At 38.2% G+C, this 11,016-nt stretch overlaps 1 long non-coding RNA gene across 2 annotated transcripts in view; it reads right to left on the minus strand.

Moving 5' to 3' along the window:
• Positions 1-1,929: 1,929 nt before the first annotated feature.
• LOC133649660 (uncharacterized) overlaps positions 1,930-11,016 on the minus strand; it is a 14,190-nt gene continuing 5,103 nt past the window's right edge. For both annotated transcript variants that reach the window (XR_009826110.1, XR_009826111.1), the window contains exons 2-3: positions 2,281-2,388; positions 1,930-2,197 (exon numbers count right to left, since the gene is read on the minus strand). This is a non-coding gene — a long non-coding RNA (uncharacterized LOC133649660). The remainder of the gene's footprint in view (positions 2,198-2,280; positions 2,389-11,016) is intronic.

Genomic DNA, 11,016 nt, shown 5'->3' on the forward strand with positions numbered 1-11,016 from the left:
AAAGGTTAGCTTATAGCTTCACGTTATTGTGTTGTGGCATTTGCATTTGTTGGGACTTTTCTCAGATAAACGTACTGTAAATTCAACCAGAAAATATGTTGGTTGCACTTAATTTTTTATATTAATATTGTATTATCTATATGTTGAAAAACAAAAGCAAAAGTAGCAGGTAAATCTACTGTGAAAGTGTTGGTTACTGCACTTTTTATTGAACAGTTCTTGAATGTTGAAAATGTGAGCAGAAAATATTTCCTCTTGTTTATTCAACCTAAAGTGTTGGTTGCACTTTATTCAAATAAGATGTGAATGCATTGGCCATTGATTATTGTTTACTTGCTTGTTTGTATCTATAATTCATCCATACATAATTCCCTTACAAGAAATAACAGGAATATAGGAATCTTCATCTACAGTATCCACTAATTATTTCAGTCACATTGCTTGATTGTTTTTGATAAAAAATTACTGAATCAATTTTGACTCTCTGAATTGTTTCGGATCCTATTGGTCTAAATAGGGATGCATATCGTTAGGATTTTATTGATACCAATACCATTATCAATATCCCTTATCATTATTCATTGTTACTCTTATCGGTACTATATTTTCAGTAATTGGTATAAATAAAAATGATGTAAAAAAAATGAATTTTTTATTACAATTTTTATTAGCTTTATTTTTTATTATTATTATTGCTTCCTTACTTTGATTATTCCACGCAGATTATCAGATTTTAGGGTTAGGCAATATGGCTAAAAATAAATAGATAAAAAACTTGATTAATATCAACATTTTTTACATTATTTTTAACTTGTCAGTTTTAAAGTATCTGTGCTAAAAAACAAACTAGGGATTAGTTTGACATTCCACTTTCTAAGTCAATAAGAAAAGGAAACTAAATAATAAAAAGCACGATAACATAACAAAGTACCAATAAATTAGAGTTTACATGTTTTCAAGTAAATGAAAGATGCATCAGTTAATATTCCAACTATAGTATTAGAAGCTGTTATATATAAATAACTTACCAATGATGATCGGTGGCCGTATCCACAACTTCCTAGCATTAGCAGTAGTAGCACAGTGTTTTTCACACAGCTTTTGGACAAGTAGTCATTAAATTTGCCATAAAAAAACATATCGCCTGACACATGGAAGTCATATGGGAACTGTTTGGCTCTGTGTTTTGGAATTCGTTTTATAGTTTGAGGTGGCCGCGTGTCATTAGGGCAGAGACATGGCCCAAGAAGGATGCATTGCTGCGGGCTAGAGTGCTGGCCTTAGCAGACTCCATGGAAGTGAGTGTTTGTAAAGTAAACAGCACCCATAAACAGAATTGCCACTTTTCCTCTCAATAACAGCATCTCAGTCACATCACGCAACTTTCTGCAACTTTCTGATTTTAAATTGTCATTGATTCTATCCACGAGAACCTATCCCAGCAGGCACAGTACATTAAAACAACGCTGAGAATTGAATGTGGTCCTGACGTTGAGCAACTCAAGCCTAACGTTGGAATAACAAGCTTTTTGACGATGTTTAATCAATGTTGGGTTCTAGATAGATAGATAGATAGTACTTTATTGATTCCTTCAGGAGAGTTTCCACAGAAAAATTTAAATTCCAGCAGCAGTGTACAGAATTGAGATCGAATTTAAAAAGTAAAAAGTAAATAATGTGGGTGTAAATGGAAATATAATAGAAAATATAACAAGAACAATAATAAAAAGCAACAATAAGAATACAAATATAACAGTAAAAAATAAGAATATAACAAGAGAAACTAGGCAGTAGTGACCATGTTATGAAAATGTATCACACTGTTTATGTTTACAGAGGGAGATGACGGCTCAGACACCAGCGGCCAGTATGTTCAAAGATTATTTATTATATATATATTAATAAATATTTATATATAACAACCTACAATACAATAAACTAAACAATACTAACCAAATAAACTATAGAATGGTGTGTGTGTCAAAACCCAAGAGTGTGTGTGTGTGAGGGTATGTGTAAGGTTAACTGAAGTGTGTGTTACCAAGTGTTGTCGAGAGCGAATGAACAAGGCAGTCTGTGGGGCAGGCAGATGATCCAGGGCAGGAGAGAAGACACAAGGTCCGTGTCCAGAGCGAGGGTCGAGGATCGAGGAAGGCAAAACACGGAGGATCTCCAAGGGCTAAGACTCGGGAAGGAACTGAGGGGGGAACAAACAAGGACGTCAGGCACGGAGGAAAAACGCAGGGAAAGACAGAGAGCATAAAGCGAAAGTAGGCTTACGGTCCACCATTGAGAACTAAGTTCCCGCATGGATCCTTGGGTCCACTGGTCCTTTATACAGCTCCCTCTCATCAGGTCCAGGTGCGCTGATTGCTGATCGCCCAAAGCCTTGCCGGCATGTGGTCGTGGCGCAGAGCGCAAAGATGAGGGCGCATTGGAATGACACTGTTATTGCACTGTTAATAACTGAAGTTGATGTGACCATTAAAATTAGGTCATTTTCCAACAAATATTTTCCAACACAAATACAACGTTGAAACAATGTGCTTTTTGACAACGTTTATTTAATGTCAGCTTCTGGCGTTGAACATTGAAATTTGGTAATTTCCCCACCAACAACGTAGATCCAACATTAGACACCAACTTTGTCTCGATTTACCAATACAACTATTTTGCAACATTGTTTCAAAGTCAGTTTTAAAGGACATGTTTGTTTAATCAGTGTTGTATCAATTTCTTGTGCCTGCTGGCATGTTTCTGTTTACTTCCACATACTTCGTAACCGGAAGAGGGGCGGTAAAAGGCGAGGTTTACTCTAAGTTGCGACCACAAGTGTGATGACAACGGTAAAGTTGAGGTAGCATCATGTTTACACATGATGCCACAGGACATGGGTTCCGTCTCTGGCAATGTCAGTTCCCGAATGTTTTAATCACTTGAAACATTGCGTTTAATGAAGCAACGCATTCTGTATTTATAATTTTTTTAACCAGTCACTAGAAATCAATAGCTGGATGATGGATAGGTTTTGTCAAGGGGGAAAAAAAAGAATTGCTTAAAACCAAAAAATTAGAGATGTCCGATAATATCGGACTGCCGATATTACACACACACACACACACACACACACACACACACACACACACACACACACACACACACACACACACACACACACACACACACACACACACACACACACACACACACACACACACACACACACACACACACACACACACACACACACACCTATATATTTTAGAGATGTCGGCCGATAAATGCTTTAAAATGTAATATCGGAAATTATCGGTATTGTTTTTTTTTGTTTTTTTTATTAAATCAACATAAAAAACACAATATACACTTACAATTAGTGCACCAACCCAAAAAACCTCCCTCCCCCATTTACACTCATTCACACTCATTCACACAAAAGGGGTTGTTTCTTTCTGTTAATAATATTCTGGTTCCTACATTATATATCAATATATATCAATACAGTCTGCAAGGGATACAGTCCGTAAGCACACATGATTGTGCGTGCTGCTGGTCCACTAATAGTACTAACCTTTAACAGTTAATTTTACTCATTTTCATTAATTACTGGTTTCTATGTACCATAACTGTTTTTATATTGTTTTACTTTCTTTTTTATTCAAGAAAATGTTTTTAATTTATTTATCTTATTTTATTTTATTTTATTTTTTTAAAAGGACTTTATCTTCATTTTTCACCATACCAGGTTGTCCAAATTAGGCAGAATAATGTGTTAATTCCACGACTGTATATATCGGTATCGGTTGATAACGGTATCGGTAATTAAGAGTTGGACAATATCGGATATCGTCAAAAAAGCCATTATCGGACATCCCTAATATATATATATATATATATATATATTTACATATACATATACATACATACATATCGTCGGGTGTGTTTTGACCTCCGCCGAACCCCTGAGCCCGACTCACCGAACCCCTAGGGTTCGAGCGAACCCTGGTTAAAGAACCACTGTTCTAGACTCAATGGTTTTCCGTATTGGGACCATGATTTGGGTCCTAACTTGTTCATCGGTCCTCATATGGCAGGTACTTTTCCTTGTTGTCTCAAGAAGGGTAGAAATACAAGCACAGACACACACACACAGTCCAAACCAAAAAAAAAAAGAAAAGAACAAAAGCCCTGCCCTCCATCCATTCCTCCCGCCTTCCCCCCTCCCTCCTTTGTCTCCAAAGATCCCATCAAAGGACCAAAAGAAAAGCGATGAAGGATGAGGAGCCAAAGGTACCAAAAGCTGCAGGGGTTAAAAGAAGAAGGAAGAGGTGCGCTCAGAGCAGCGGATCATGAAACCAAAAAGAACCACAAAAGAAAAACAACAACCAAAAACTACAACTTCTGTTGTCAGAGTGACTGACACTCCCAAACCAAATACAAACAAGGAAAATGGGGAAGGGAGGGGCGGCGCTCTTGTGTCCGTCTGTCTGTCTTTTACCTGTGATGTTCTCGTATCGACACAGTCGCTGACCCCCCCCTCGCCCCCCGCCCTCCTTCACAGGTGGATCCAACATGGACAAACCTTTAGTGACTCTCAGAGTTAAAGTTTATTTTTTTTCCCCGTGTTTGGCTTTGTTAGTGTTCCTGTCCACGGCCATGTCAGGACTTGATGGCCACGTTAGGACTCGAAGGTGTAAGGACTCAACCGATTGCTTTATACGTGATATGTGGGGTGGGGGGCGGTGTGGGATGGGGGGGGCGTTATCCTACCTATTTTCGTAAGCTGGCGTATCTTCAATATTTATGGTCGATTTCTTTCTTGTTTATTGAGTGGAGAATACTGTGATGGTGTAGCGTCTTCACACAACAACCACCACAGAAAGCGACTTTTCGATGATGTGCAAAAAACCGAAATCAACGCCAAAAGTGGAAAAACCAAAACTTTTTGAATGTAGAACTGAACCAAATACAGTAGAACAACCAAACCGATGCACAAGCTGTAAGACAGGCTGACTGCGTGTGTGTGTGTCTGTGTGTGTGTGTGCGCGTGCTGGTGTCGAGTTACTTCAGACTAACAATAGCAGTTTCATCTTTTTATGGATATACAAGTTATCACTGATTTTTTCTTTTTCCTTCAGCTGCTGACTCATCATTATTATTATAATTGTGTATTTAATTGAATTTTTTATATTTTTTCAACTTTAAAAAGAGGAAAATCTATTTCGATATTCATTATATTATTGATATTTAGGAATTTCAAGCTGTTAAATTATTTAGTATTATAATTTAGAACCATCAAATTACAAAATCTTTAATTTAGAATTAACTAATTATTATTTTGTATTATAATTTTGAACAATGAATCTATTAAATATTATTTTGTATTATATTTAAAAAAAATTAATCTATTAAATATTATTTTGTATTATAATTTAAAGAAATGGGTTACTAAATTGTTGTATTATTTGGAATTAGGAAGCTGTTAAATTATTATTTTTGCATTATGTGTTGGAAGTATGGAGCTATTATTTTTGTATCATGTAGAACTATAAAGTTACTAAATTATTATGTTATAATTTAAAAGTCAGGTAACAAAGGATAATAACCAATGAATATAATAATTACTTTTTGTCATGTATTTATATTACATATACACGGGTGTCCAAACTTCCTTCAGAACAATTGATTTTCTACATTCAATGTAGATTAATTAAAATATGATAAGCTATCTTAACTTTAAGTCATAGCTGATAAAGCGAATGAGTGTTATATGGAATCCTACCCTTCATTAATAAATAATACAATTTTTAGAATATGAAAAAAATGAGCTGCCAGCCTAAAATGGCTCCCAGACTGCACTTTGGACACCCCTGCAGTAATGTGATTTATAATATACTTCAGTTTGAAAATCATAAAGCAGCTGAGGATGTTTTTTTTTTGTTAGGAATCATCACAGTTATGGTGATGATAAAGAGGAGGAGGACGCCGTGGAAACGGGAAGTGGGCTGGGTGGGGGGTGGGGGGGTCCGTAGGGTGTTGAGAATGTTCTTGTTAGTTCTTCAAGGTTCTCACGTAAGAACCCGAAAGCTTTACATTTTTTAATCTCTCACTGTTTGTATTTATTGTACAAAATGTCAGTTATTTATTGATTTGTATTTATTTATTGTGTTGTTTTTGATTAATTTATTGGATTCTACTTAAGGGTTTTCTTGGGCTGGCTCAGACGCGTTTTGAGACCGTCAGGATTTAGTAGGAAATTGTACGAAAAAAAAGTTCATCCTCCAACACAAACCATGACAAAAAGTCATTTTTCTACTGTTTTTTTGTACAAAATTATACTAAATAGCAGATGAACCAGCATGCAGCTTCACAGATTTGATCACCTTTTAGCCATCCTTTTTTTTTTTTTTGCTTTAAAGTCGAGTAGAAAAGCTTTGACGACTCTTACCTCTTTGTTTCTCTCGGCAAAAACGAGCGTCTTTACCAAAGTAGACATTCAGGATGCTTAACTTTATCAATGTTTCCTCTCCTTGATGGTCCAACAAGCGTCCGTCACGTTTTTTTAAGGTGAACAAAAACTTTTGTTTATTTGTGTAGTGGATTGTCCGAAGCTAAGCAGGCAACAAAAGTAGTTTAGTACAACACATTTAATTACCCATTATCAGAAGTGCAGGTTGCATTGAGTTGGCCGTGCAGACAGACCACATGTTACTCCGGAGCAAACAAGACACACACAAGCCAAAATCACTGTTGAGTTCCGGTCTTCTGCCATTTTTTATATGTCTCTTGTGCGTCATTGTTCGTTATCTAATGCGTCATGATTGTTTTGTTTTGGTTTTGTCTGTTCCAAAACAACCTTGTATCTCTTAGTCATATTTGGACATTCTAAACATTCTGTAGACAGGTTGGCACAACTCCATATTCACCTTTGTCCCACTGGCACAGAATAGAAGAGAAATTAAATGAGTGTACATTCTTATTAGACATGCAATATAGGTCAAAGGCAGAAATTCTACTACAGTTTTTGTGTTTTTTTTCTACCATGCAGCTTAAAGGCCTACTGAAACCCACTACTACAGACCACGCAGTCTGATAGTTTATATATCAATGATGAAATCTTAACATCGCAACACATGCCAATACGGCCGGGTTAACTTATAAAGTGCAATTTTAAATTTCCCGGGGAACTTCCGGTTGAAAACGTCTATGTATGATGACGTATGCGCGTGACGTCAATGGTTGAAACGGAAGTATTCGGACACATTGTATCACAATACAAACCGCTCTGTTTTCATCGCAAAATTCCACCATATTCTGGACATCTGTGTTGGTGAATCTTTTGCAATTTGTTTAATGAACAATGAAGACTGCAAAGAAGAAAGCTGTAGGTGGGATCGGTGTATTAGCGGATGGCTGCAGCAACACAACCAGGAGGACTTTGACTTGTATAGCAGACGCGCTTTCCGACGCTAGCCGCCGACCGCTTAGATGATCGGGTGAAGTCCTTCGTCGCTCCGTCGATCGCTGGAACGCAGGTGAACACGGGTGTTGATGAGCAGATGAGGGCTGGCTGGCGTAGGTGGATAGCTAATGTTTTTAGCATAGCTCTGTGAGGTCCCGTAACTAAGTTAGCTTCAATGGCGTCGTTAGCAACAGCATTGTTAAGCTTCGCCAGGCTGGAAAGCATTAACCGTGTAGTTACATGTCCATGGTTTAATAGTATTGTTGATTTTCTGTCTATCCTTCCAGTCAGGGGTTTATTTATTTTGTTTCTATCTGCAGTTAAGCCCGATGCTATCACGTTAGCTCCGTAGCTAAAGTGCTACGCCGATGTATTGTTGTGGAGACAAAAGTCACTGTGAATGTCCATTTCGCGTTCTCGACTCTCATTTTCAAGAGGATATAGTATCCGAGGTGGTTTAAAATACAAATCCGTGATCCACAATAGAAAAAGGAGAAAGTGTGGAATCCAATGAGCCCTTGTACCTAAGTTACGGTCAGAGCGAAAAAAGATACGTCCTGCACTGCACTCTAGTCCTTCACTCTCACGTTCCTCATCCACAAATCTTTCATCCTGGCTCCAATTAATGGGGTAATCGTTGTTTTCTCGGTCCGAATCGCTCTCGCTGCTGGTGTAAACAATGGGATGTGAGGAGCCCTTCAACCTGTGACGTCACGCTACTTCCGGTACAGGCAAGGCTTTTTTTATCAGCGACCAAAAGTTGCGAACTTTATCGTCGATGTTCTCTACTAAATCATTTCAGCAAAAATCTGGCAATATCGCAAAATGATCAAATATGACACATAGAATGGATCTGCTATCCCTGTTTAAATAAAAAAAAATCATTTCAGTAGGCCTTTAAATCCAAAGTTTGATGAGAGGACAGCAACGATTTTACTGCTCAAGAAGAAAAAAAAAACCTCAATAGTGAAAACCAAAGAGCTCCACTCCATCTTTTATGTTCTTCTTGTCTTGTAGAAGGCTGCGTTTCTATGGTGACTGATGATTATTGATGATTACCATGCTAAAAGATGTAACTAAGGTCACTCTAAGCTTCTTGATCTTCTTTTTCTTGTTGCTTCCATCGTGTCTGACTTTCTGCCGTGTCCCTGAACGCGTCGGCGGGTGTGTGCCTGTCGTTCGGGGGTCGGCGGCGGAAAAGGGGGAGGAAGCAAACTTGTACGTGTTAGGAATAAAGTGCGACATTTAGACCAAAGACAAGATGTTATCGTGAGTTTCTCTGTCAATGATGATACTCAACTGGCGGCCCAGGGGCAAATTCGGCCCCCCCGAGTTCAGTTCGAAACTTGGGCGACAAACATTCTTGCATCAAATTCCTAAAAACACAACTTAGGTGTTGTAGCTTGTTAACTTCAGATGCAGTCAGTCGTCATCTGTTTAACTTCTTTAGTTATACTAGTGGTGTTCCTCAAGGTTCCATCTCAGGTCCTCTCCTTTTCATCATTTGGGCTGTTCAAATTCGAGTTCAGTTAGAAAAGAACACGTGAGAGACTCGCATTTTTAAAAACACTCACTGTCATAGAGATGATCTTTGACTAGATTTTAAAGGGGAACTGCACATTTTGGGGGGAATTTTGCCTAGCATTCACAATCCTTATGTAAGACAATAAAAATATATGTTTTTTTTTTCTTTTTTTGATGCATTCTAAGTAGAGATGTCTGATAATATCGGACTGCCGATATAATCGGCCGATAAATGCTTTAAAATGTAATATCGAAAATTATCGGTATCGGTTTCAAAAAGTACATTTTATGACTTTTTAAAACGCCGCTGTGTACACGGACATAGGGAGAAGTACAGAGCGCCAATAAACCTTAAAGGCACTGCCTTTGCGTGCCGGCCCAATCACATAATATTTACGGCTTTTCACACACACACAAGTGAATGCAATGCATACTTGGTCAACAGCCATACATGTCACACTGAGGGTAGCCGTATAAACAACTTTAACACTGTTACAAATATGCGCCAAACTGTGAACCCACACCAAACAAGAATGACGAACACATTTCGGGAGAACATCCGCACCGTAACACAACATAAACACAACGGAACAAATACCCAGAACCCCTTGCAGCACTAACTCTTCCGGGACGCTACAATATAAAACCCCGCCCACCTCAACCTCCTCCTGCTCTCTCAGGGAGAGCATGTCCCAAATTCCAAGCTGCTGTTTTGAGGCATGTTAAAAAAAATAATGCACTTTGTGACTTCAATAATAAATATGGCAGTGCCATGTTGGCATTTTTTTTCCATAACTTGAGTTGATTTACTTTGGAAAACCTTGTTACATTGTTTAATGCATCCAGCGGGGCATCACAACAAAATAAGGCATAATAACGTGTTAATTCCACGACTGTATACATCGGTATCGGTAATTAACAGTTGGACAATATCGGAATATCGGATATCGGCAAAAAAGCCATTATCGGACATCTCTACAAAAAATTAAAATGAACTAAATCTCCTCTGTTCTGTACTTTGTCCATTGTCAAACATCTTTCACTTTAATGCAGTGAAAATTACAAGCACAATGATAAACACAACTAATCAATCCAGACCCAACATAATCCTTGTAAAGGCCGAATTATTGATACAGTACTCTTGTGCATGTTGTGGCGATATGTTTTTTTTTTCCTTGCGTGTGTTTGAAAGCGGTTATGCAAGAGTCTGGCTGGATAAATAGCCACACACTGTAAAGCAATAATGCATTTCTCTTGTCTGCAATGTGTCGGCGTCTGCAGACAACCTAGCCGGGGTGATGACAGACATGCTGGTGTGTGTGTGTGTGTGTGTGTGTGTGTGTGTGTGTGTGTGTGTGTGTGTGTGTGTGTGTGTGTGTGTGTGTGTGTGTGAGAGAGAGAAGGTGGAGGAGAGCGAGAGGTAAAAGATGCTGATGCTCTTTAACGCGCTCCCACAATGCCAGTGGCAACATGACCTCCGTCGCCACACTGACAGATGCACGGTAATGAAGGCGCTTCAGGTTAAACCTGTCTCCACCTTTTTTTTTCCCTCGCACAATCTGTCCAACCCTCTCTGTCTGTCTCTATCCCTTCCGTCTGTCAAACACGTACCCATCTTTCCATCTTCATCGTCATAACGAGCAAGCCAAGAACGCGGAGGACGTAGCTGTTGAAATGCTGAGAATCAGACATGTTGGTGTCGAGGAGCAAAATGTTACACTGAAGCTGTGCATGAACTCCAGTTTGGTTGGATGCAAAATAATAAACATGACAAAATAGTGGAGTAGCTTTGTTTTAATACTCAGTGAAAGATTACCTTTGACACTAAATTAAATGTTTTAAAGGAAAACCGCACTAAATTATATATATATATATATGTGTATATGTATATATATATACAGTCGCGATCAAAAGTTTACATACACTTGTAAAGAACATAATGTCATGGCTGTTTTGAGTTTTCAATAATTTCTATAACTTATTTTTTTGTGATAGAGTGATTGGAGCACATACTTGTTGGTCACAAAAAA

The sequence above is a fragment of the Entelurus aequoreus genome, linkage group LG05 (assembly GCF_033978785.1).
Source record: "Entelurus aequoreus isolate RoL-2023_Sb linkage group LG05, RoL_Eaeq_v1.1, whole genome shotgun sequence".
NCBI lineage: Eukaryota > Metazoa > Chordata > Actinopteri > Syngnathiformes > Syngnathidae > Entelurus > Entelurus aequoreus.